Source organism: Struthio camelus, chromosome 1 (assembly GCF_040807025.1).
Source record: "Struthio camelus isolate bStrCam1 chromosome 1, bStrCam1.hap1, whole genome shotgun sequence".
Taxonomy (NCBI): domain Eukaryota; kingdom Metazoa; phylum Chordata; class Aves; order Struthioniformes; family Struthionidae; genus Struthio; species Struthio camelus.
This window is the reverse complement of record NC_090942.1, coordinates 61,326,712-61,352,832: the sequence shown is the minus strand read 5'-3', so window position 1 is coordinate 61,352,832 and position 26,121 is coordinate 61,326,712. Positions and strand designations below refer to the sequence as shown.

General features: G+C 44.1%; 1 protein-coding gene across 4 annotated transcripts in view; it reads left to right on the top strand.

The window, feature by feature from the left end:
* Nucleotides 1-26,121, top strand: part of ABTB3 (ankyrin repeat and BTB domain containing 3) — a 189,284-nt gene that overhangs the window by 31,248 nt on the left and 131,915 nt on the right. The window lies entirely within an intron of this gene.

Below are 26,121 nucleotides of genomic sequence, written 5' to 3'. Positions count from 1 at the left end.
TGTGGCTGTGTCCTGTAAAGGCCACATGGCCCACTTCTGTGAGTTAACAGCTGGTGAAGGTTGAGTGTTGGATGAGCTCTTCTAGCAGAAGTGTTAGCGCTGTTTAGTCTGTTCCAGCAGACTGAGTCAAGGTAAATATGGATTAACAGAGTTTATAGGCTTCTGTTTTGGAGGTGGTAGCATTCAGAGGTGCCAGACAGGTGGGTTTACTGTGGTTTTATTTGCTGCTGTACTGCAGCATGGTCCCACAGGGTTTTGGTTCCTGTCTTATATCAGATACTAGAAGCCAGCCATGCTTCTGAGGGGCTCCTGTGAATACAGGATGATTGCATGTGGTTGTTTTTTTTTCTCCTTTCTCCTTTGATATTGCAAAATGTTTATGTAAATGTCAGTGGAGGTATTAGTAAATGACTGTGACATTGTTGCTTTGTTGTTTTGCAATTATCTTTGTGCTTTTGGGAGAGCAAACTCCGTGGTTGGAAGGAGACTCTCGACTCAAAAAGCTGTTTAATGAATATGAATGTACGAGCAGCAGGCAAACAAGACATGATCAGCTACTTCACTCTCCTTCTTCTTTGTGTTCAGCCCCTCTCTTCAGCATTGCCTCTGCAAACACCTGCCAGTCTGTAATGGTAAAGGCTCGTGGGGCCGGGAGAGCAGCCCTTATGGCTCAACCAGATACCTGGCCTCTGTAAAGGCATGGTGGCCTGGAGTCTGCCATAGGCCCTCTGTTGCTCCTGGACTCCTCGACGGGAAGAGCCTCCTTACACAGAGCTGGCAGGTTTTTGCCTGCAGAGGAGAGAAAGTAGTTTAGGGAGAGAACAAAGAGAGAAGATACTTCAGTGCTTCTGTTAATGGCTCTAGAGCTAAAAACCATAATTGCATCGATTTCCGAATGAGTGAGTCCCTTTGCTCCCATCTGCCCTCCCAAGAAATTAAATAAAATGTAAGAATAAAGACTTCCTTCCATCTCCCCTGTCCAGTAACTCTGTGAAAGACAGACTGGTGCCTGGATGTGCCAAGCAAGCAGGCAGTGTCTGTAAAAGCCCCAGTTAGTGTTTTCCACACTGTGGTCTGTGAAATCAGGGAAGTTACTAAGGCATGAGGGAAGGGGAAGTGTTGTTTTCTCCCATTAGCAGGCAGTATCAGCAGGAACAGCATCACCTTCAGTCATGTGATAGAGGGGTAGTGAGGCAAATAGTGCTGGTTCTCTTTTCTCGTGACTTCTAAACCGTTCACCTCAGCTAGGGTTTCTTCACAGCAGCCTACGGGATATATGCACTCAAGCTCTCACGTTCTCAAGATGGCTCAACATGTCGCAGTCAAAACTGTTCCTTTGTGCTACGCTGGCCGGTGCATCAGTGCTGCTGCTGCTGGGGGGACGAGCCAGGGCAAAGCTGCCTATTGGGGAGAGTGGTCTTTGTAGCTGTACTTAGGAAGAGGGAAGACCATCCTCCCCGTGAGATGTAATCTACATCGAAGGTAAAAATGAATGGGAAACCTGGATGTGGCAGTCCTAAGATGTGACTTTCCTCTCTCTCTTCTGTCTCCCTAAACTAACTACTGAGAATGTCTCTTTGTTTAGCCTTGTTTAAAAACAGCGACAACCACCAAACCCTTTATTCCTTGCAGCCATGTTTTCTCACTACCAGATGGATTCTTTTGCTGGGCAACTTTTGTCCTAAAGCTCAAAATACTTGTAAGTTGGCCTGGTGTCAGGGTTTGTGCTCCTCTAAACTTGATCTCTACATGACATTGCTTCCCAAGCATTTTCTCCCGTTGCAATGAATATTTCTGCCTATTTCTGCCATCTTTCTGGGCTCCTTGATTTCGTGGTCATGCAAGCCTTGGATGTGCCATTCCAAGTAGACTGGAGATTTTTGTAGCTCCCAAACATGAGCATTTTTCTGTAATGCTGAGGACTAACTTGGCTACAGAGTTCTTCCAGTGACTTGAGCCCCAGAGACCAAGCACAGGGACCACAACTCGGAGGACATTGCAGTGATGGAGCAACCACCTTGAGTTATTCAGGGCCCAAATACTTTCTGCTGGAAATGACCTCATGCTCCTTATGGGAAGATGTGTCCCTATTTCCTCCTCCAGCCTTTAATTTGAATCCTGCACTTTGAGCCTGCGGTGGCAACAACTGAAATGTAATGAGTGATTTATTCATTCAAGGAACTCTTCAGTGGTATAGAGCAGCATTTAGGGTGACTCTGTTCCTTTGCAATAACTGTGTGTGAGTGTTTCTACATATACTGAGGAATGCTCTCTGCAAGTGAGTCAAACCACTGCTTGCAGCTATATCCTTGGTATTTTGATGCTGTGTTCAGATAACTCCCTCCACTCAAACCAGATTTCATCCCGAGAGAAAAATCTCTTTTCGGGGAATTAAGTCAGGCAGCTTGACTGCATCATTTTATATTGTCATTTGGAAGAATCATTTTTCTGCAGCTGGGACTGTTGCTCTGAAAGAAGTGAAGGTTATAATTTACTTAGCTCCAGCAGGGCAGTGGATGCTTTGCAGCCATGCACACAGGCTTATTGTTTTTGCAGTGTTGAGCAGCACCATCTTTTACAACTTAAAGCTTAAGGTTTAATACAGCTTATGAGAAATAGCAGGGTTTTTTTTAAGAAAACAGAATTAAACTGTTAATCTGCATACCTTTATAATTCCCCCCATGAAGTGAAAACCAGCCTCCTTCTACTGTGCAGGAAAAATTTGCCAAGAGGGACCTGAAGGAGAGGTTGTTCTGCTTAATGTTTTATTACATTTACCTGCCTGTTATCACCAACTGAAACTGAACTGTAGTTGTCAAAATAAATAAGCTAAGCATAGTTTCTCTACGTGTTGGAGGGTGTCTGCATATATTGAGTTAGTGCTTGATCTGGGATGATAATAAACAACCACTAACTGTCCATCCTACTCCTCCAGCCTGTCTCAGGATTGAGGAGCAGTGGTCTTGGTCACTTATGGACCAAGCCAATTTCTGGGTATGTCAGTGGAAAAGCTCTTGTTGACTGCATTTAGAGCTGACTTGAGCCCCATGCTTCAAGATATTGTGAGGTTGCTTGCGTGCAGAGAAGGACAGGACCTAATGCTCCATGTTGCAATTAACTATTTCAGCTTGACATCCAAAGCCATGTGACACACTTCATTCCTTAGGGTGACAGGAAGCATTTTCTCACTGGCAGTATACCAGGGCCTGGGAAACATTCCTGCCCAAAGGCAACAACTGGTGGAGGAAAACACCTGCTGGGGATCCCATTCCCTGGTGTGTTGTTACTTCTGCTTTAGCCTGTCAGCTGTTGTAAAAGGAATTACGTTTACTATCTTCTGATGCCATGGGGTGGAGATCAGATGGCTTCTTATGGGCTGGAAAACTTTAATGCATCGGTAGATACTCCCTAATATAGTGCTCTCTCTTCTTGGTAGATGAGTGTCCAGTGAAGGTTACCAAAATAGCGCAAGAGCAGAAGGTCCATAACCAACTGCTCCCTCCATCCCTATGTGAAACGTAATGGCCTTAGAGACGAGTACAGCAGTGTCCCATTGGAAAAGTCAATTAGCGGTCAAGGAAAAAGGACCCAGGTGTGAATATTCAAGAGCAATGTGTACCATACCACAGCTCTGCAGGCAGTTACAGGCCTGCAGTAATGCATGGAGCTGTAACACAAGTTCACCATAAAAAGCAATCTCAAAGTTTTTGCTTCAGCTCTTTAAATGATTCTGTGTTGTGTCCTCTGAGTTAGTGGAGTGTTGTTCGATGGGCATGCAGCAAGGAAGTGACTTGGCAGAAGTCAGGCAAATGAATCAGATGAACCCCAGGAGTCCTGTCTCCCAGGAATGTGTGACAGCTCATGCAAAGCTCTGCTCCCTTGTAGAACTAAGCACAATCATTAAATTAAGAACGTCTGCAGGAGCTAGGTAACACTTTATTTCAAAAAAAAAGGAAAAAAACCCACACATAGTTAATGTTCAGGAGTCTGATACGCTTGAAATCTGATTTGCACCTGAAATTTTTTGTCCTGAAAGATGAGGCTGTTGTGAATTGTTTTGTTTTGTTTTTTCTCTCTCCTGTCTTTTTGGCATTTGACACAAGTTGGTGTGGTGTTTTTGGTGTTTTTCCCCTCCCATGTGTGTCTGTGTGTGTGAATGAGATGATTGGGGTATTGCAAAAGTTCTAAAAAATATCGGTGCAGATAGAATATTAGGGATGCTTAATGTCTGATTTTAAAGATAAAATAAGTAGACATGCATACATACAGAGAAGCATACATCTTTAAATAAATCTGTAAATAGTGACATTAATTAAAAGCATTATTGAAAAACAATTGCATGTTATTTCTAGTTCCAGCTGGATGAAAGCAGGTTTAGTTTTTCTGGCTGTGCTGCTCCTGAAACTGAAGTCCAACATTTACACGCGTTGCTCATGCTAGAAATGATATAATCCTGTTTCAGAGGAGTTTAGTCATTGATATCAGTCTAAGCTCACAGAGGGTAGATGATGCAAACCCAAATCAGCAAAACTAGGGTCCCAGTGAAATTTCAAGTCTTCAGAGCCCTTCAGCTTAATGTGGAAAGCTAACACACAGACGTCAAGTATGCTGAGTGCAGTGCTTTTTGTGGCCGTGAGCAAAGCATATCCTTTTTTTTTTTTTTTAAGTAATTATTTGTCCAGCACTTGGTGCTATCACTACACATCTAGCTTCCCTTTGTCCACTCACACAGTCATGATGAAGAAATCCCACTCTCCGCTCCCCCAGTATCCCTCTCCCCTGACGTCCCGCTTCCTCCTTACCCCTTTTGGGGAACCTGAGTATCAGTGTGCTGTGTTGAACAGAGGGAAGTAACTCTTGGTAAATCAAGCGGCAGCTTAGGAAAAATATAGTTGCTCTGCAGCTTGTACAATATATTCAGATGACTGTCTTCTGAGAATGGCTTTGCCCTACCTCTCTTCTGGCTGGCTTCACGGTTCAGTGATTTCACAGGCCTTCGGAAGTAGTGGGAAATAGTTAAACATATCCAAAGTAACCATAAATGATTCTCCATTCTCTTCCTCTCTTTTGCAGCTGAAGCACATTTTTCCCATGTAAGTTTTGTTTCAGGCTTTCCAGTTTTTCAGTCTTGTGGGTATAGACTTGTTCCTGTTTTCCTAAATTAAATAACCTCAATCCATGCTGTTATTGATATGCTCTCAATTCAAATACTGTGCTGTCTTTATAAGTGTCTTTTGGCCAGATCCTGAAGTTTGCACTTAGATGAAATCAATAGGTGTTTGCCTGAGTAATTCAGGGTAATTCTCTTATGTTTGAATTTAACCTTTCACTTTAAGACAATGATCATCTTGGCTCTTGTGGTTAGAAATGCTCTGAAACAAGTGTACGTTCTTACCTTCTAGTGCTTTCTGTTTTTTTTCCATCTTGAAGGCTTTGCGTTAGATCCTTCCTGCCACTCTTGCATATATGACCATGAAAGTCTGTCTTTGGGCCTCCCTTGGGTACTTAATGTCACATCTGTCCAGTGTCTTTAATTTGGAACTTAAATTGCACTTATCTGGCTTAGCCTCTGGCTACAAAAGCAGCAGATCCGTCCCCTCAAAAATAATAAGAGGGAAGCCTCAATATGAGGGCAGAAATTGGCTTCTGTGTTGTAAATATATGTATTTTAGAGACAAGCTTCTTAGGAGAATGATCTTCCTTCTCTTTTTCTCTTTGCTTTCTCAAAAGCAGTCAAAGTAGCAGCATGATTCTAGGCCTTGTAAAATCCTGGCATTTATAAGCCCTCCTCCAAAAAAGTGGTGTGTTAAAATAATAAGTAACTTGGTCGCCAGGGGTTCTGGTGACCTCATAAACCACACGAGCAGACTTGGGGTGGTTTTTCACCAAATTCCCAAGATGAGTGATTCTTTGATTACATGATTATATTTTAAAATGAAACCAGTTGTAGTTAGATCACTTTCAGTTCACTTTGCACACTTCTCCTTGCTTGTGATTGTCTCAGACCCTTCCCTTCTGTCATGCAGTGCTCCAAGAACGACTTAAAAATGTGCTGTGTTTAGTATCGGGAGCAAATCTGTATGGTGTGCGTCTTCGGTTGCTGCCTTCTGTTGGCAGTTATATTTTCTGTCATTCTGGCTCCTCGTGGTTTCCTAGCTGAACCCTCCAAGCACCCTCCTTGTGCTTCCAGTTAAATACCTTCCCAGTGTCCACATCCCCGAGCGACTCCTCCCTTTGTTACATTCTTGACTGTCTCCTTGGTTTCCTCTTCCAGAAATGCTGATTTTGTTTTGACTGGGAGTTCGTGAACGTATTCTGTCTTTGCACAAAAGTATGGCACTAGCTTGTGGTGCAAATTACCCACTCTGTGATTAGTAATGACCTTGTGATACTGAGCTTCTGGTGCAGCAGCACTTCACTGCGCCCGTTCTTTTGTGATAACGTTCTTGCAAGCGTTAAGTGACAGCTTTTTGATGTATTGCTATTCACGCTGCACGCGGTGAGCAGCAGCAGCAACCGGTGAGGATGTGAGGTTGTCGCTGGAACCCACAACACAGAGATTCTTTTATTTCAGAGCAGTTATTGAGGCTTCCTGTCACAACGTCTCTCAAGCAGGGCAAGCATCCCAGATCCAGAAAACGGCGGGAGAAGCGCTGCACTGGCACCAGTTGTCTTCGTCTTTGCAAATTTCAGGACAGCGATGGGGTTGTTGCATGAGACCCTGCAGCTATTTGCTTCGTGGTGTGCCTCAAACCAGTCCTTCTCCATGCCTTTTATTTTCACTTAACAGCAGACTTAGTTTGCATCTTAATTTATTGTAGAAATGCCCAAGAGAAGAAAGCACACCCTCTTCCCCCGACAGCTTGCATCACCTCTCTCTGCCAGGCATGTCTTGCTGCTAGTTCAGCACACCCACACCTCAAATCTCCCTTTCTCGGTCGGTGCTGTGATGTGGCCAGCCCCAGGCCCCCAGGGCTCTGTAGTTGTGATAAGTAGCACAGGGTATAGCTGTCGCTTCCCCAGACCGCCACAAACTTCTGTTCTTGCGAAGACCCTTGTTCTTGCAAAACCCAGCTGGAAGCCCTGTTTGCCCCAGCCTCTGATGCCCGTCTGCAAGTTGTTTCCTAGCTCTGGGTGCTTGGCTCTCACTGACAGCTGATCCTGCAGACGTCTGTTTCTCCAGCTCCTTGAAGGTGGCGCCCAAATCTTTGTGCCAGAATACTTTGACCCTTTGACGCAGGACGGCTTGCAGGTAGCAAATAAGATGAGTTTTATGTTGACTTGAGACAACTGGTGTATGGCCTGTTTGTTGCCACTGGGTGAAAACGGATTGCAAGTCTGCATTATGGTACTAATCAATATATCTTTTCCTGTGGGCTGTCAGATGCCGGGAAATGTGGTTTACGTTCTTCTGATGTGCTCAGCCTCCACTGTAACGTGCAGACAGTGTGTGTTGGTGTAGTGGTAACTCAGCTGGAAGCAGCACTGTAGGTGGGAAGTCCCCTGGAGCCAGGGTTGGGATTTCCACAGGGGCTGACGGGATCACTTGGAGGTGGGGGTGGGAGCTGGTTGTACACCACAGTGCATCAGTTTAACCGAAAGTGTGACTTCAAACCAGTTTAGTTACGTTTGCACGTAACATTCCTGGGCTGACTGAGGACTGTCCGGGCTTGGAGATTTGCATCAGCTGAGCTAAGTTGGTGGCTTTTACTGATTTGCTTGAATTGGTACACAAATTACTTGTAACCCTTGTGACAGGAAGGCATGGGCAGGGTTATGGTCCAAGATGCTAACTTTGGTGCGACTCCTGAGTTCGGGTCCACTGAGCAGTAGGTCAGGCCCTACTTTTGCAGGGTAAACGTAACAGTGGCTGACAGTATCAATTGCCTGCCTTTTTTGGGTGAAGGGTGCCAGTTTGGAGGCAGGTATAGTAACTATGAGCTGACACAAACAGCTTTGTTCTATAAATGGTACCGTGTGTGTCCACGGTAAAAGTGAGTCTAAATGCAAGCTGCATTTTGTTCTGTGGTTCAGAATTTCCATTTTTCTCTCCAAAGTCTACTTTTTTTTTTTTTTTTTGTGATAGGTGTGAGAACCTCACTGTAATACTACCTCACTGTCAGAAAAATCACTGGTAAGCAGATGCCTGCCGTACTCAGCTATGCCAGCTGTGGTGCAAATTGACAGCTAAAGATACATGTTTTGCATCTTCCATGGGGAGAATTTCACGTTAGTGAATAATTAACACTGATAATAATTAATACCAGAGGGAAATAGCCTGTACCTCTACACTGCCTTTATTCCAAGATGTGGGTTTAGATGTGGGTTAGCAGCCTGGGATAAATCTTGTTGCAGCTGGGGAGAAGTTTTAGTGAATGGTTTGACCGCTTAACCCTGCAGGCCCCTAATGAAGCATGTGGGAAAGCTGGAAATAGGACTGAAACTGTGCCTCCTCATCACTTGTGCAGTAACTTCTGGGTAACACCCCTCCTACTTACACATGCCTGCGTGATATCTTTTTATGTGTATTTGTTTCAAAATGGCTCTTACAAGCATCAGCAGAGATGCATTATGCTCTGTGCAGCACAAAGCATTAACAAGAGGCGATCGCAGCCCCGAACGGTTTATAATCCAAAGCCCGACGCAGCAAAACAAGGATGCTGCTGCCCCGGCGTACGCCTGCGCATAGTTGGTGCTGGCACGGCGCTCACCGGGTGTTTGCAGAAATCGGGTGCAGCAAGGTGAGCCAGAGAGGAGAGGGGGACCGGGGCAGAAGCAATCCGCATGAGATACGGGGGCAGCCTGGGAGGTCAGCAGCAAGACCAGCGATCGAGCTCGGCTCCATTTGCCGCGGTAGGAAGGATCCCAGCCTCCCTCTGCGCAGGGTTCGTCTCACTGCGCGTGCCGTGCGCGCAGGCTGGGGCAGCTGCGACCAGCTGCAAGCTCTTAGCTGAGTGTGAAGTACCTTAAGCAAAGCAGCTCTCTTGCATCTCGTTTTATTTAATAAACTGAGGCTTATGAAGATACATGGGTTCCTTTGTTGGACAGAAGGGCTGAACTTCTGAATATGTTCTCTGTGTTTTTTTCTTAGCGCTTAGCTGTGCTTTAGGTATTATTTGGAAGCCTGAAAAGCAGGATCATATCTATTTATTAACCCTTGCCTAATAAAGATGACTACTAGATATGTTCTCTGGCCTTAACAAGAAGGTACAATTAGTGATGAGATTAGACATGACCCTAGAGGAGGAAGCATTGTGCTTAGGAAAAAATTCAGCAATGGCATATCATACAGTCTGTCTGAGGCACCACATCCTCCCTCGAGGCCTCCTCTCAAGCTGAGTGGTGACCCTCTCCAGCCGTGGAGACCCAGGAAGAATATTAATGATAAAGGGATGCACAAAGCAAGCTTTACCTCAGTAAAATAGCATGCTGCCAACCTGAAATTATTCAGCAGAAGTTTCGCTGGCAAAGTTAATAATTTATGGTTCTGGCTGATATCACCATATGCAATAGCAGTGTGTTCGGAAGCCCCAGACCTGATTAAATATGCATGGACTCATTGGATGCAATTTCAGCATGTATGAAGGAAGAAAGAGCTCTATCATTTATAGCATTGTACCAAAAGGCTCTAGTAGTTCTTCCACTGTAACATTTTTACAGGACGCATCATCTTTATTTAAGTACACTCTTTTAAGGGGTAGTGCAGTGCTGTCTGCACATGGAGACATGTATTCTGAGTGTCACTGGGCAGAGAGATTGCAGGGAAATACTAAGCCAGTGCAGGACTAGAAGAAACTTGTTGCAGTAAACTTTCTAGCCTCACATGTGTTGAATTTGTACGTGCTGGCAGTGATGAGTGTGGTATGAAGGAAAGGTTAGACTAGAGAAGATCATCAGTCTATCTGATTTCCCCCCTTTTTGCTGTATGAACTTGCATATTGTGCTCATCACTAGGACTTCTGAGCACTGGGTACAGAAATGTTTAAATATTTGTAGAGGTGCTTTGAACCATGACAGGAAAGAATGGTACTTGGCTATGCCACGGTCAGTGTTGTCAGTATCTGCATCTTGGCAAAATACCCATTGCTAGCACTGCTTTCATTCCTAAAGCTGCATCACAAGCATCAATGTTTCATCCTCAACATGGCCAGCTCCTCAGAGAGGTCTGACGAGTTTGTGCTAGCTGAGAATCTGGCGTACTCAGTGTAGTGACCAAGCAAAACGCTCGCTTTTCTCTGGCTTCCCTCTTTCTCGTATCTCTTTTTGTCTCCATATTTTCCCCTCTTTCTCTGCCCTTGGACTCGCAAGCAGACTGAAAAGGAGGCTACCGCTAGCAGGAAAGAAAAGGAACCGTGTTTTTTGAAACTTCTCCAACTTGCTGAGTTTGTTGCATATGTTTTTGTTCTCCATGTGTGTAAAAATACACGGTTTTACTTTTCTTTTCACCAAATAATGATTTAATTATGGGAAGGCATCAGAAGTGTTGGATTAATTTCAGATGTCCCTTCCGTGGTGTAGTTGCATGGACAAGTGATTCCCTGTGGCAGCTCTAAGGGGAATACTGGGTTTGGTGGGCTGCAGTAGCAGACCAGAAAGGAGCATGGAGGGAGGAATGGGCCATGTACTACCGCCTGGTTCATAGCATTTCACTTTTAGCCTTGAAGCTCACCTATGCCAAAAGCATCGCAGTATCGTAGCATACACAGCTGTAGAAAGGTTTAGGTTGGAACAGACTCCTGGAGGTGATCTACTCCAACACCTGACTTGAGGCAAGGCTAACTTCAAATTTAGGTTGCTTTGTTCAAGGTTGCTTTGTTTGAGGGTGTTGAGCAGAAATAACAAGAAAAAACCTCTGTGCTCAGCACATAGATTAGACAGAACGATCCACTTAAATGTATAATTTACTTGTTTTGGTCATAGAAAGAGCTTTCATAGTCTTGCTTTTGTTAAAATCCTGAAAATGTGCAACCTCTGTTTACTGGTATGAGTTCATAAAGGCGTCTGCTTACATGATTGTTTGATCTCCGTGCGTTATGTCTATCCAGTGGAGGCTAGGTTTCCTATTATTTTGCTGCGCAACTGCGGGAGGGTGAACGAGGTGCACCCTTGAGCGTAAGTCGGAGATGCAGGAATTCTCATTCATAATTTCAGCCATCTCATCCCTGTGATTGAATCACTCCTACTGAGATTTTGAAAGGAGCCTAAGGGTATGCCAAAAGCCTAGTGGAAATGGGGCATTTAGGACTGCACTGATACTTAATTTCACTGAAGTGCCTGTGGCCACCGTTCCCTGTTGGTTGGCTCCAGAAGCTCACTGCCTACCCCTTCACTTACCTATTGCCAGTTGCCCTTCAGAAACGTTTTGGAGGCCATGGGTTCGAGGCTACAGAGTGTCTGGGTGCCGGGACTTGGGAATTTAGGGCAACTCAATGCAGCCCAGAATGCCTTCTCGGCTCCTTGAATATTCAAGCCTTCAGCTCCCTACCTGGGCTTCCCTGTCAGCAGTTTGAGAATAACATAGGTTATTCTTAGAAGCGCTGGCAGGATTAATGGGCAAGTGTTTCAGAAGTGCTCTGAAGATGAACTTGGAGAGCTGTTTTTGTTGCAGGGTGGCAGCTGGCATTAGCTTTGTGCAGGGCAGGGAGGAAGGCTTGAACCATCTTTGGCAAAAATTGCAGAGTCCCGACAATATTTGCAGCATATGCAGAATAGTCAGAGCAGCCTCGAAATAAGCATCTGCCCCTTTTTTCACAGCTATTAGCACCATTGCAGATACAGACACAAATGCAACTCAAAAGCTAATACATCTTTTGAGGTGGAATTTCTGCTTTTCAAGGCATGTGGTAAGGTTTTCAGTGAAGTTAAAGGCAGTGCTGACAGGAGTAGTTTTCCAAGGGGAGGCTAATTTAGTTTAAATTATAGTTCATGGGATAGAGCTTCTCATGTGAGATCACACAACAGAACTCTTCTGACATCAGCCACTTCTTTGCCTGTCACGGCATTTTGCTGATTTATAAGCCCTGGGAATGTATTCAAAGGGCAGTAAAGTGTGCTGTACAGGCAAACAGGTATTACATCTTGCTTATGGAGCCAGGGAAAAAATAATGCCTGCCTGGTAGTACTGGAATTTAACATATGGCTTCCAAGTCGGGTCATGCATGTGAAATCCTAAGTCCAACAGCTCTGTATTGGCTGCACACTGGAGGAAGGTCATGCAAATTTTTCTTTTCACCATGGGCACAGTGGTATTGACCTTTATAAAGCCCTTGGGGCTTTTCATTGTTGAAACTTAGGTGCTGCTCTTGCTTGTAAAACAACCTTTTGAAACAGGGAACTGTTGTTATAATTTGCTTTATAGATGTGGAACTCGGACACTAGGCAGTCCCTCAAACGTCATATAGGAAACCTGCAGTTAGGCAGTGCTTGGAGCCAGCTCTTGTAGGTGGCCGTCAATGTGGCCCATCTTCATTTTTTCATTTTGTCCTAGTTCTTCACTGCAGGGCTAGATGGTAGGGTAGATGACTGCAGGTCTGCATCATTTTGAGTGGTAGCTTGAGTCTATCCTGTTTGGTTGTTGCTTTCAAGATATGATGAGAGTTTGCAAAAATTGGCTTATGATATGGTGAGAACAGATCAGAGGAAAAGGAAAGGTTTGGAGCGGAGGGAGGAGGGATGAGAAGGCAGGCCAAAGGAAAGAAAAAAGGAAGAGGAAATTATGGTTGAAGACTGAATGTCTTCTTGCTCGCGTATGTCTAGCATGTTCAGTATAAATCCAAGTGGAAGGACACTAGCTGCTACTACATGGTAACTCTGGTAAGATATGTTTGAAGCAAGTAGCTGGAAGGAAAACCGTAGCCTGATGAGAGGGAAGTAAGGGAAGAGTAAGGGGATCTGTCAGGACAAAAAGAATGAGTCATCTTAGAAGTCTGTGCTAGACCATTTGTAGCACATGAGAAATTTTCATTTAAGTATTTAAAAACTTTTATTTGTAAAAATCAGTATTTGTTACCTTTAAAAAAAATCAAATTTGGTCTGTGTTTGGTCTCTATTTTCTGCTTCACGTGTATTTATTTTGTTCACATTCAGGAAAAAACCCCACACATTATAAAAATCAGCTTGATTCAGCTTTACAGCTGTCTATCAGTTCTTTATTTTTCATTTTCCCATAAGAGGGGGATTTCCTATACTTTATTTTTCCATGCAACTAATTCTGGAGGATCTGTTCTTTTCCAAAAATTAGCTATTGCACATCTGGCTGTCAGTAGTACTTGTGTTATTGTTGGGTCCTTCCCCAACACAGGAACTTCCTTGGGCTGTAAGCTAACAAAATCAACGTGAGTTTTGTGCATAAAGCTACTTTACTGATCTTGGATCCTTTATTTGTTGTTCTTTCTCTAAAAGAGTACTTCAGGATATTCTTGCCGAGTTTTAAGGAAGGTCCTTCATCAAAGGAGAAATTGTATTCTCTTAAATAATGAACTTTTCATGGGTGTTGAATGGATGGAGAATCTAAAAAAAAAAAAACAATCCCGTATAAAATTCCTTATTTTTCCTCCTACAAGAGTAGTTTGCTTTCTTTTATGTATAAGTTGTGAGAGTTATTGAAATACACTGCCCAAAGGGTGGGCAAGGAATTAGCCAATGTGACGTTTCCATATTACTACTGAATGCTTTGCAAAGTTGAATAATATTTCTCTTCCCCATGATTATGTGTGCTTGTACATGGTAGGTAATGACAAAATTCTCTGGTTTAAGAATGACCTGAGACTTTTCCAGAGCACTCTTATAAAAATTAATTATTGGAGGCCAGATATCCTTCAGAGGAGACATTCAGTAACAGAGTGAAGTATGTATGTGGGGAAGAGATTGTTGCCCTTAAGGCAAAGATACACTCATATTAAGCTTTGCGTAAACAGAAATGGATATATCATCAAGCAGACCTTTTACGGTGAAGTTCTGCATGTTCAGCAGCTCTAGAAGAGAGATTCTGTTCCATATCTTCCCTGAGTCTCCAGCAACGGAAGTATGCAAATCACTTTCTCACTTAATTTTAAGTAAGAGTTTTGAGTAATCAGATTAATAATGTTGGAACAACTTTTCTCGAGAAAACGGGATAAACCAAGGAGCTAATAGTTAAACCCTTGCCTTTCAAAACAAAATTAAAGCATAGTTTTTCAATGGAAAGCATTGGTTGGATGGGTCCATGGGAACTGTTTATTTAGTGGCATAACTTTTAATATGGTAGTATTTTAAAAGCATTAAGGAAGGATTTAAATAGTATTTTTACTTCTAGTGAATCATCTGATAAGTTTACTATAAACAGGAAAATGCTAGTTCTTCATCCACTGAAAGGAGGCTGATATTGTCGTGTAACTAAATTGGGGTTTTTGTGGATTGCAGATAAGAATGTTAGGCTCCTAAGAGATTTGCTGTTAGCTTTGTTTCCTCCCATCCCATAGGGTGTTTTTGATTAACCAGTTATTCCTGGCCTCTTGACGGAGAGTTTGGAAATTCAGAATGAGAAGAAAGAACCAGATGAATGGGAGAGTCCTGTCTTCCTTTTTGGCAAAGAAAAGCAATATTGAGAACATGCTGCTGTTAACATATATAGCTTATAGATTTTCTTTCTTTTGTTAGTGCTACGCAGTGATGATTGGAGCTGAGCTTTATATTAGGTTTTGGATATTAATCAGGTGACAAGTCTAGAAGTGGCCTTGAAATAGGCCCTGGCTGCATAGTGTAGATCCACGTTTCCAAAGTTTAAGGGGAGTTTTGATGCGTCTCTGGGTTCGGTGCACCTCCACTTTTACTGAAGTCCAGATGCTGATTCTTTGGCGCATCTTGAGTAGCGACGCTATTGTCAGCTTCTGTGATTTTATTGCTAGTGTTACAGTGATTGTTTCCCTGCTCCCTTTAAAATCTCTGCTACTGCAGTGGGATTTCAGAGCTGCTGCTGTCGTTTAATCTTTCTCCTTCCCTCAAAAATCCTCCCCCACCACACACGTGTCAGTCTTTACATGCTGTGGCTGGAGAAAGAAGCTTGAAAATATGAAGCATGTGTACTCCAGAGCCTCAGAAACCTGACAGCAAATAAAAAGAATTATGATTTGAAGTATATACATATGGGGTTTTTAAAGCCAGTCTCACGTTAGAGGGGAAGAGGGCAGCCAACAGATGAATTTTGAACGCTTATGACTGGCTGAGCTGAGCACCTTGTTCCATATATTGGTTATTTATGTCAGAGGAACTCTGTCTAGACAGGCGAAGTACACCATGTTTGGAATGGTGTTAGATAACATATGAAGCATGAACTTGTACTTTGCTCTAAATACAGTCAAAACTTTTTAAAAAATAATTAGCCCTCGGATCCCAATACCGTTGCCACAGTAAAACAAACTTTGCCCAAGGATTAATTGAAAAAAAGGTCCTGAAATACCATCTAGTTCATGCAAGCGGGTCCTCCAGGTCAAGGAGGAAAAAAGAAATAACAATGTGTGCTGTGGTTGCTGAGTGGATTTGACGTTGGTGCTAGCCTGCAGGGGTTGTTGAGACCTTCCTGACTTCAGGGGGTTCAGGACTAGACCTGTGCAGAAGTTTATCTTTCACCATGTCACTCAAGACATGAGTCTCCATTAGCTGCCTTGTATACTGGTGATAAATTCATGCCTGTGGAGATAGCTGGCAGAAGGATTAATGTACCATTTAAGCGCTATTTAAAATGTCAAAATACAGCTTGATGTTGGCGCATATGGGTGCATTTGTCATAGACTACCTTTTTCTTCTGAATCTTTATTTAGTAAGAAGCAGCAGTACCTAGTAATCAAAGACTATGAAATCCATGTATTATCTGAAGACTTACAACCTGCTATGCAAACAGATTTCTTGAGTCTGCAAATACAGGGAATCTTACAGGACACTAGGATACCGTACAGCACTATAATTAAGTGCTTTTACCTGAGGCTTGTCTTTACTTAAAACAAACAAGACTGTTGGTGGTAAAAATGACAGACAAGTCTGCGAAGGGGGTGAGTGTTTTCTGTCTTTCGTGAACGTTGAAAATGTATAAAGTTTTGGAAAAAACGTGTGTTTCAGGCAATAAAGGTCCTCGAGAAATTTGTAGTTGAACTATAGTGTTCATTTAAGGGGGAGCAGCAATTTGGAAAAGGTACCCCAATAAAACCCTTGGAGCTTTTTGGACTGCAGTTCCTTCAGCTGTCTTGCTTATTCACGGCAAACGTTGGCGTTTTCTGCCTGCGAGTTCAAGCAGGGCTGTGAAGCGGCGTTAGCGTTCTGGGCGCGACGGGAGCTTCCCAACCGCAGTGACGTCACCCCGCGTCTGCAGCGCCCGGGTCAGGCTGTTCTTTGCTTTATGCCCAAGTGTAATTTCCTAATGGCATTGCAACGCCAACGGCCCCGAATTCCAGCGCTTTGGAGCTCTACTGGAAGCACACGAGGATTAGCTAGTAGAATTGCCACTTCTTGGGATTTATTGCTCGAATGCAGATACAATGATGCTGGGCTGGGGGAACAATCCACTTCATTTAAGCATATGAATGCAGCTTTTTGGTTAAGACTGTATGTCGTAGCCATCGGTATGGTCTCATTTGGGTGGGCAGAGAGGTCTCAGAGGGCCATTATTTCTCCCTGGCACAGAGGTGGGCTCCCTAGTACCTGGGGTTCGTGGTTTAATATAGCACTGAGGTACTCCAGAATCCCACTACTGGAGTAGGTCTGTGTGATGCTTGTATAGAGCATCCATGAAGTCACTCCAAGAGAATGTGGTCTTTAGCGCGATACTGTGTGATGGCTTCCTTTTTATCCAAAGTCTGTATTGTCATTTTGGAGTATAGTGGAGCTTCTTAATAGGTGTGGAGTTGTATTTGTTTCATAATTACAGGGAAAAGATACTAGTTTTGCCCTTGCTTTTTTTTTCTGGGGGACTCTTTCTTTGCCTCCTAGCTCACTGTGACACACTTTTTTAAGAGAGTTATCAGCACTAGTACTGGGGTCACTTTGAATTCAGACTTTGCTGGATGTGTTGCTTCTTTCTGGACCCACGCAGAATTTGAACTGGGTAAATTTGTTCAGGTTCCTGACACTTCTGGACATGTCCTGATGCTTGGAAATGTCTCTCAGGCATGTTCAGACCATGTCTGTAGCACATGCAGAGAAGTTAAAATGCATACATGCACTGTATGGGGCATGTGTACAGGCGATCCAAAGTTTCCCAGGAACATTAGATTTGCTGTGCTTGTGCTAGATGCAGTGTGCCTTTGTGCATGCTGGCTGGAGACACCAGCCAGCTGGGAGCATGGCAAGTCCTCATTGTGGGCATTTCTCTTGGTAAAAATGGCTTATTTTGCTGATGAGGATGGGTTTGCAAGCATCTCTTGGGCAGAGATAGAGGTAGTTTCTACACACTCTGCATTGATGCGTTTGAAAAGTTAAAACTTTCTAGAGTAGATTTGGCCGTAGATGCACCATTCTGTCACAACAGTAGGTTGGCTTGGGAAAACGTTAGCTTATTTTTGCATTGTGATCTAAATTATCTTATCCTAGAATTAATTTTTGGTTTCATTTTCCCTGCAGTTAGGAGCTCTGGTTATAGGCCAGGGCTCAGTTGTGCTACAAACAAAGAGCAAAGGGATGGATTTTTCCCTAAAAACTTAAATATTCCATTTTTTTTTCCTTCTGTTGCTTGCTGGGTTGTGCAGTGGCTTGCTGACTTGTTCCTGCTGAGCTCAGTGAGGGTTAAGAAGGTGCTTGGCCTTCACACTGCAGAAAATCTTCATTGAGTAGGAGTGGGCTTAAATCCATGCAAAACTGAGTTATCTCAGGGTTATGTGGGCAGCCGTGAGAGGGGCCTAGATACTACAAAATTTCTTTTATGCGCTAATAAGATACTCATGAATTTTGTTTAAAATGAAGCTTGATATGGAGTGATTGGGGAAAATGGTTCAAAGCTAATGGGAAAAGAACGAGCAAAGGTGCATATAGTATGATTCAGGCAGGCAGGAATGTTTAAATATACAAACAGAGTATAAAAGCATATCAAGTAGAAAGTCAGCAGCGCAGAGGGGAGGCTGGGGCTCGGAATGAATTACCTGAGCGTTTTTCTTGTGGAATCTTGCAAGAACGCACGTGCTCTACTGAGGTCTGAACTCACAACTTGAACTGTGGAAAGTCTGCTTAAAATAACAGGCTGCGTTTTTAAATTTTTTTATTTCTTTTTTCCCCCCCTCCCTCAGAAGTGATCCTTGATTATTTTTTTTTTTTTTTGGATACTTCATCTGGAAAAAAAAGCTGAACTGCAAAGGGGTGATGTATACTGCTTTCTGAAAGCTGAGTCTCCTTAAGTTGCTGCAGAATTGGCATCCAAATTCACTAGTCATTAGTGAATATTTTGGCTACCAGCAGAAGGAATGTCAGGTGCAAAACAGGGTAATTTATTATGCTGTGCTAGCTTCACTGCTTTTGGCTACCATTGCTAATCTAAACTGATATATTAGAAAGAGGAGGAGGTCAACAGAAATAATAGAAAAGGCTGGAACACAGAAGGCTTGTAATGGAAAAGACTGAGGATGAGCCATGCGCAGAGAGAAAGGTGACTGAGAAGAGGCATAATTATCTAGAAAAACCTGAAGAAAAGTTTATTTAAAGTGGGCAGAGATCAATTATTTGCTGTCAGTTAGGACATAAATAATGATGAATTTAGACTGCAGTGGGGAAAATGTAGGGGAAATTAATGGGAAAAAGATGACCATTTCAGGAAGTGCCAGAGGACCTTCACTGTCTATGCTGCAGGCTTCAGGAGGCAAGGGCTATTTGTCGCTCAGTGATGATGCACAGCAGGTCTGCACTCCAGGCAGGTGGCTCTGGCCAACCTCAGAAGAAAAGAAAAAAAACCCACCCCAGTAATATCCAGCCCTTCCTCCAGGCAGAAGGGTGCCTAGTGGACTAAAAATAGTAAAGGAATGGATCCTGTGGCAGGGACAGCATGAGCTATTAGAAATTATTTTAAGCCCAAGCCCCAGTATTGAGAAAACACTTGAGCACACGCTTGGTTTGAAGTGTGTGCTTGAGTCCCAGTGATTTCAGCAGGAGTTCAATACGTGCTTTCCTGAGTCATGGTCTAAGTGATTTTTTTTTTTCCGTTTTTTCCCCCTCCAAAAATGTAACTCTTGAACTTTTGCAAGTTTAGATTATTTTAAAGTGATTTTTTTTTTTTAAATAATAAAGGGAACCCAAAGAATTAAAAGAAATGTTTCTACTGGCATTTAACTCTAGAATGTGAGTTGTTAGTTCCAGCTCAGGAGCTATGTCTTTACAGACCCTCTGGCTGGGTTGTCCTGATAGTCAGTTGAAGAAAACACATTTTCTTCAAGGGGATGGAAGTTATTTTTGATGTCTCTGGAATGAATCCTTTGGTGCTGTGGGTGTAAGTAAATAGCTACCAAAACATTGATTTGGTCAGTGGTGAGAAAAATGCTAGTGACACAGAAATTAATGCTTCCATTCATACTTCTTGAACTGCTTTTTTTCCTGTGAGCGTGGCTTCCACAGACATGTCAACATCTGAAAGAGCTAAGGGGGTCTTTATGGGTTGGGGACTAGAGGACAGCACACTGACTTTTATTTTTTTATTTATTTTAAGCACAGTCCACTGATAGACGTAAACGTTGCTCCGTCAGAAGCCTGGCCGCCACTTCTTCCCACAAGGCTCTCTTCTCTTCATTGGGGAAACAGGCACCTTTTAGGCAGCTATAGCTCAGCAGTGTTAGAGTCAACAAGGAAGGCGTTGACGTCTCTTGAAGCTGGATGCACTCAGCTCCAGTAGGTTTGAGGTTTTGATAAGGACTGTTTCTGAGTAGGCATCACACTCGAAAAGGTGTGAGCGAACGCGTTAAACATGAATTTGCATGTTGGCATAGGCTTCTTATTTTGTCAACACCTGCCACACTAGAAACGGAGTTTGTGAGAGTTATAGGCTTTTCCCATGCTATGGAGTGATTTGTCCAGGGAGCTGCGAGCCCTCAAGTTAGGTTCTCCTGGTGCCCTTGCTGCCTTGGACATAAATGCATAGCCATGCATATTTGAACAAAACAGCTGTCTGGGAGAAGGCATCCTTCTGATTGCTGCTCCTTCTGGGGAGAGAAAGAGCAAATATGTGAGAGATGGGAGTCATTCAGCCTCAGCCACTACTAGAGTTCAGAGCCTGATGTCAGAAACCATATAGACTAGTATGTTTATCAGGGTTGACTGATAAACATTGCTCTATAGTCACAGCTGTACCCAAGCTGCCTTACCTGCAGCAATTGCCTTGTACCTTAGCTTTATATTCCATTTTATTTTAAGCTGCAAAGAGTCAAGATTCAATTATGTACGTTACATACAGTGCAAGCAACATTATAGAAGGCCCAGTCTGTAATGAGCGTTTCCTGTCCAAATGCAGTGATTCTCACTGCCAGGTAAGAGTTTCTCGAGCCATTCTACAAATGTTAAACCCCCTCCCACCATCTTTTTATTTCTTCTCTGTAGATCCTTTAAAACCCAATCAGTTGCTATGAATGTGTGGGAGATTTAATGGTCCTACTCCGGCTGTCCTCCAGTTTTGATTTTTTTTTTTTTTTTCCTCTCCCATGCCTGCTGCTCCTGCTTTTGCAGGATGAGGCCTGGGTAGGCAAGAAGTCACTGCTGTACCAAAGCCACCGTGTGTGGTTTTGAGCAGGAGCACAAAAGCAGCCCTGCCAGGTTGGGGTGGGACTGTCCCGAACCTGTGCGAGCATTTCAGCTGTTGAACTGGCCAAAGAGCTTGAATGCTGCTGCCTCCTTTGGTCACACCTGGGAAGGCCAAAGCAGGGACTAGGCCAACTTCTGGAGAGGTGAAATTGCCCCGTGGGATCAGGTGATTCTCATCTTGTGACTCCTGCTTTCCTATCAGCTGTTTGGGGAGGAGCATGAGAAATGTGGCTTGTAATGAATGGTTCCTGCTCTGTTCGTCCTCCGAGCTTTTGGCAGTCTGCAGTTAAGATGCAGCATCCCTGCAACAAAAGGAGTATCGGGGGTGCTCTGAAGGGAGGCCTTGGATTCAGTAATGTCCTTAAGGATCTGAACTGTCCAAATTCAGCAAAATGCTTAAGCGTGTGCCTTCATTCCACTGACTTCCGTATGACCTAAAATAATGTACACGGAGACTCAGAAAGACCTGGTTCTTCCCTTTAGGAACACATAGGAAGACCCAGTCATAGCCTAGAGGCAGTGGAACTCAAGAAAACTTAAATTTTAGCATTCATACTGTTTTCATTCCTTTTCTTCTATATGTATTTTCTGGGGCACTAGAAATGCACAAAAACTACATTATCTTAAAAACAAACAATCTTTTCTTTATTCAAGAGCTGATGTCAGTTTTGAAATCTCATCAGGAAGGGGGAAAAAAATCCATCAGTTTTTCTCTATTTGCTTGCTGTTTTGTTCATCTCTACTCAGTGCTGCTGGTAGAAATCCTGCAGTAGGCACCACAAGGCAAAACATGTTTTGGGAGACATCCTGATCTAGGATTCTGGTTCAGTAGGTGCGGGAGCCCAAGCTTTAGTGCTTAGTGGAATTAGTAGCTAAAATCGGGATAAGGAGAAAAACAGCCGAGCTTCAGGTGTTAAGAAGTTATTTGTGATTAGCTATTAAGTCCTTAATGGCTTTGTGTATGCCTTTGTCACCCATCCAGCGAAGCCCCATATCCCTTGCCAAGTCCTCCGTGCCCTCTGACCACCCCTGCGTCCCTGGACTTCTTCCTTCCTTCCTTCCGTTTTCATTTGTTTTGAAGAGATTCAGCGTTTGGGAAACCTCGCTCCCCCTGTCCGATGTAGCTGAGGTTGGCCAGTGGGTCCAAAAGTTGTTGCAGAGGACTGAGCTGGGCAGCAAACTACGTCCTCCTCCCTGTTCACCACTCGCCGAAAGAAGAATAAAGACACTTGGGGAAATTGCTGTTTGGGTCAAGAGGCAGTGATTAAACTAAGACAATCAGCTAATCATATTACATTGCTAAAAAGAAAATGGAAAATGAAATGACAATGTTATAAATTCAACATCGGAGCAAACTGAGTTTTCTGTTCTGTATGGGAGAACGTAATACAGATTTACAGACAATAAAATATCACATGTGAAAGAGCATCTAAGAATAGGCAATTTATTTTATCAACATGGATTATTTTTCATTCTCTACTCTCCTGAAATTATGTCTAATAACATTTTTAATTACCATTTTAATATTGTTATTTATCATAATGGTGTTTTACTTTCTGAGGCTGTTCTGTTTTCCACTTTAAAATTAATCTTTTCCTTAAATTTCCTCTTTCCCTCATGCCTGTTAGATGCTGTTGAGTCCAGTATTACAACGGGTTTTTTTTAAGGATTATATAATTTTATGTCAGATACCCAGTTATGCATATGAAAAGAGAGCTAAACAAATTTCATGCTTCAGGATATAACCAATTCCCTGGAGACTGGGGGAGAAGATTGTTTGCCGCATTGCACACAGTTGGCTAGGTGCATTGGTCCCACGAGCAGACAAGCAAGTACTGAGCACCTTTTAACACCCATCGAAGGCTGGGGGGAGGTAGAGACACCCAGCACCTTACAGCGTTGCTCAGGATCTTGCAGCAACTGGATCTGAAACTGTAATTAGTCCTTCTTTTCACCTTTCAGTGAAGTGTCAGGTGTTGCCCACGGCTGAGGCAGGAGTATCAGACTTGCTGCCCCAGTGAGGTGTTACGTTGAAGTGGAGCATATACTTCCGCTGCACAACGTGCGAGCACTGTCCAACAGAAAGGCAGGTGTCCTGTCTCCGTTTCTGTGTTGTGTATTAGACAGACATTTTTAAAACTGCAGGTAACAGTCGCTGCAGATCCAAGTTGTGTGATGGACTTCTTGCACTTTGAGACTTCATTAGCTGCTTATAACGTTGCCAGACTGTAAATCCTCGTGCTGAAGATGCCGAAGCATGGCTTCTGCTGACCTTCTTTTGTTTATTCTGTTTTAATTTGGGGGGTGAGAGGGAGCTTCAGCCAAAATGGTGCAGCTATGTCCCGGGTTGAGATTAAGGGGAAGTGTGTTATGTGGCCCAGGTGAGGTGTTTTGGGAGCAGGGATTTGTGGTCTGGCAGAGAAGCTGGCCTGTGTCGGGAGCGCCTCCTCCCTCCCCCCTTGGGGGGGGGGGGGAATATGCACCGATTAGGTGAAGTGCAAAGCCCCTGAAAGCCCCACGCTTGGGAACACCTGGATTTTGGTCTCCCAGAGAGCATCCCCTTTGCAGCGTACCCTGATGCCTCCCCTCGCAGCTCCGCAGGGGACGGCCCTGGGGGCTGCCCCATGCTGCTGGAGGGCAGCCCGGGCCCCCACTTTGCTCCCGCAGCCCCCCGCGCTGCTGCGTTGTCTGGGAGGCATCGCAGCCATGGTAAAACTTCCACTGATGGGATTAGCAGCGCTCCAGTTCCCATGCCTGCTGCTTGGGTTAAACTCACTGTTTTCCCCAAACTCGGACCTCTGGGCTCTCCTGGGTTTAACAGGTGTATAAAATAACGCATGGGTGATTTTTTTTTTTTTTTTTAACAAGGCTTTTTGGAACGAATTCTTCCTTAGTTAGGTAGTCTGGGAAGCTGCTGTAGATAACCAACCTCTTCATGCGTTTTCTTGCGCCGGGGTCCTCCAGAGCTTTTACTACCTGGAGCGCCCCTCCTCCTGCTCCCGGCACGTGCAGCAGCTCGGGAGCTTCTCATCCCTTCCCCATAGGGCCGGCTTTGCCCTTGCCGGGGCTTGCAATGAAACGAGAGCGCTCTCTGTTAGGAAAGTTTGTCTTTGTGCAGCCTCCTGTTGTAGCATTTGCTGCGGGTGCTAGTGAGTCTTCTCTGAAGCTGGGCAGAGCGGAGGCGCCAAGAAGACGGCAGATGCCAGAGCATAGCCAGGGGAGCAGCCAGCACCCAAGCCCTGGGCAGAAAGGCAGGCGCAGGGTGAGAGTGAAAGCAGGAAGGCTCTGGGTAGCGCAGGACCCACAGGAGTGCCAGGAGGCAACACCATGCCTGACTGGTTTTGTGGTGACTAAAAGCGGGCCAGGCGCTCTACAGAAAGTGTCCTAATGGCTTTGGGGTTTTCATTCCTCATAGCTTACTGCCTGCAGCACCAGCACGCACAGCATAACATGGCATCGCTATCCTTCTTTTACAGTAATTGCTAGGATTTAACTCTTGGAAATTTGTTTTGATGTAGTTTTATGCGGTGATGGGAAACGCTCTCCGAGTGGATTCAGATTAGTGAATGCCTTAGTCCCCTGTTAGGGCCATGGTGTTCCCAGGTACTGTACATCACATCACAGCACCAGCTTTACTGGATTAATTTTCTACATTCAAGAGATTTTTTTTTTTCTTTTTTTGGTAGGTGTCTGCTGCTATTTCATGGTCCTTTTCTCTTGTGTGTTGGTTCAGAAGTGCGTGGTTTTTGATTCTGCAGTTTTTCAATAACTGAGTGATAGTTTACATTTGCTCCACAGTAAATTTAATTTGCAGTATACTGGCCTAGTTACATAAGTGATCTGAATCCCTCTGGATCTCTGTTGTGGTTGCTTTGTATTTACTACTCCCTTCAGATTCCATGTCATCAGCAATTTAGCAATTTTACAGCTGGTTTCTCCAAGTAATTTATAGGCATTACCAACAGGGAGGAATAGATACTGAAAGTCTGCTGCATAGGTCCCACTGACTCTAAATGAACTCCTTCTGCAGAGGCAAGAGGAGGAGGTAATGGTAAGTATCCATATCTCGGGTGGACAGTGCTTGCCCTGACGGCAGGGAGGTAGTATGGATGTAAATTTTAGTGCCACTGTTGGGGAGTTTGGGATTGATGCCTCTGAACGTTTCCAGTTGGATACCTGTGCTGCTATATAAGCTATTGCAACCACGTTAACAGCAGCTGCTATTGTCACAATCACCTTGGAGGATGCTTGCAGCGAGATACTAGCTTAATTTTTTCCCCTGGGAGATGTAGGTGTTTCTTCTGCCAGGCCTTTGGAAGGAGCGCTTAGGGCAAAGATGCTAAATCTTTCTGCTCTCCACAAAACAAAAACGGAGGACAGATCCTGAGAAGGAACTGCATAACTAAAAAATAATCTTCAGCTTGGAGACATGAGGAGTGAAAAAAGGTGAAGGAAGATCTGTGCAGAAGCACTGGGACTCTTCCTGCTTCTCAAACCCTTTTCCTGCCGTCACAGCTGCAGGGAGCAGAGAGCCTGCCCATGAGAAGGCTGCTCTAGCATACGATGGTATAGCTGCTGGCCTTAGGCCACAGGCAGTATATAGCATGGTAAGGCTGAGCGCTAGTCATCTGGAGTTAGTAGCAGCATGCGAGTGGTGACAGATAAGGCCCTGTGGGCAAAGCCCACAGCGCAGGAGCAGTTGCCCTGCAGGAACTGTCGATATAACTTTCCTTGCTGAAAAAGAATGGGGTGAATTGTGCTGGCAAAACCTGTTCTACCCATTGAACTGCATCCACGCTAGCAGCAGGCATGGATTTGTCAAGAGTGCTGAGGAGGAGCGGTTTATGGAGGAGCTCCTGCTTGTGCTGCATGAGAGAAGTTGTGCAATGGGGCAGCCCATGCGAACATCCAGCTTCTCCCCAGTGCTGTGATGGGCAGCAGAAGGCTGATGGGCAGCAAAAGGCTGATGGAGGAGACCTGGCTGATGCTGCAGGCAACAGGGATGGGTTGATCATTGGAAATGCCAGCTGTCCCCATTAAAACAAATAACAATACAGCCTATAGTCTGTTTTTGCCCCCCAATGCAAACTGCATACATGAGCTAAGCTGCAAGAAAAATCTTGGAACAAACAGGGAAAGAAGAGAAAGGAAGCCATCTTCAGGGTCGGGTAGTGGCATCGCTTTATTGTCAGTGAAGGCGTCTCTGCTGATATTTATAGTAACTGTTGTTATGTGCCTTTGTGGTTTTTTTTTTTTTTGTTTTTTGTTTTTTGGCTCCTTTTCCCATGGTAGGGGAGGGTCTCCATGTTTCTGTTCAGTCTGAATTCAATCTCCTTTCCTCTGTGTGTGCCAGCCCAGCTGTGCCTGGTCGCTGTGCCTGCA